The sequence below is a fragment of the Octopus bimaculoides genome, chromosome 9, assembly GCF_001194135.2.
Source record: "Octopus bimaculoides isolate UCB-OBI-ISO-001 chromosome 9, ASM119413v2, whole genome shotgun sequence".
In the NCBI taxonomy this organism is placed as follows: Eukaryota; Metazoa; Mollusca; class Cephalopoda; order Octopoda; family Octopodidae; genus Octopus; species Octopus bimaculoides.
The window spans coordinates 81,881,481-81,882,655 of record NC_068989.1 but is presented as its reverse complement, the minus strand read 5'-3'; the positions used below and the strand labels follow the sequence as shown (position 1 = coordinate 81,882,655).

General features: G+C 36.8%; 1 protein-coding gene across 3 annotated transcripts in view; it reads left to right on the top strand.

Moving 5' to 3' along the window:
- Positions 1–1,175, top strand: part of LOC106877705 (peroxisomal carnitine O-octanoyltransferase) — a 25,339-nt gene that overhangs the window by 20,269 nt on the left and 3,895 nt on the right. The window lies entirely within an intron of this gene.

Here is a 1,175-nt window from a genome sequence, read left to right as displayed (position 1 = left end):
ACTATGCATCCATAATAAAAATATTACCTCAGGATAAATACTGCAGTTAATTTTCCTTTTCGTACCAGTGCCGCTTTGACTGGCTTGAGTGCTGGTGGCATGTAAAAAGCACCATCTGATCGTGGTTGATGCCAGCTCCTCTGGTCCCTGTGCTGGTGGCATGTAAATAGCACCCACTACACTCTCGAAGTGGTTGACATTAGGAAGGTCATCCCAGCTGTAGAAACCACTGCCAGATCAGATTGGGGCCTGGTGCAGCCTCCTGGCTTCCCAGACCCCAGTCGAACTTTATATAGTCACTGTTAAGTTAAAATTTCCTCTGGTAATTTGAATTCTGTTGAATGGTAGCAAAATGGTATGGAGAATTTTTATTTAATTTGGAGAAGTGCTAATTGTTTATGTGTGTTCATAGAAAAGTGTATAGAGTGTTGCTGCATCTTTTCCTGTTTTGTTATATATTATGCATGCTAAGCAGTATTGTGAACTAAATAAACTTATAAATCAGTTCAAGTATGTTTGCGACATATTTGACCTGTAAAGAGGCCATTTTTCACTGTGATCTGCCATGGAGAAAATTCTTATTTCAGGCAATAGGTCTCAGAACACCATCATATCTGAACTGATTTAAAAGATTTTTTAGTTTACAACACTACTTAGCATGCATAATATATAATTTATTCTAGCCTGGCAGGTCATCACTTGAATCAACAAATAGCTTTCACTGATTTTCTATAAACAAAGCTATAGCTTCCAAAGTTGTCTCTTGTGAAGTAGTTGATACTGAGAATAACCAAATAGTTACAAATGCATTTATTGGTCAACCAGGAGACTCTGAGATGACTGATGTTGTTTCGACACCTATACCTAAAGCAAGAATTTTCTCTATGGCAAACCACAGTGAAAAATGGCCTTTTTTCCAGGTTAGCAATCACATATATTTATATGCATTCATGTATGAGTTCTCCTTCACTCTCAGACAACTTCCACTCTATCACAGTGCAAGAATATAGTCACCAAGCCTTTAGTAGATGACAAACTGCATGATGTTAGTAAATCGTCATAACCTTCTAGTTTTGACTTCTGATATATAGTTAAGTAGAGCTGCTTAAATGTTTCATCACTATTTCTGAATTTGATTCCAATTTATTAACAGAAAGCAGAAAAATTGAACCTCA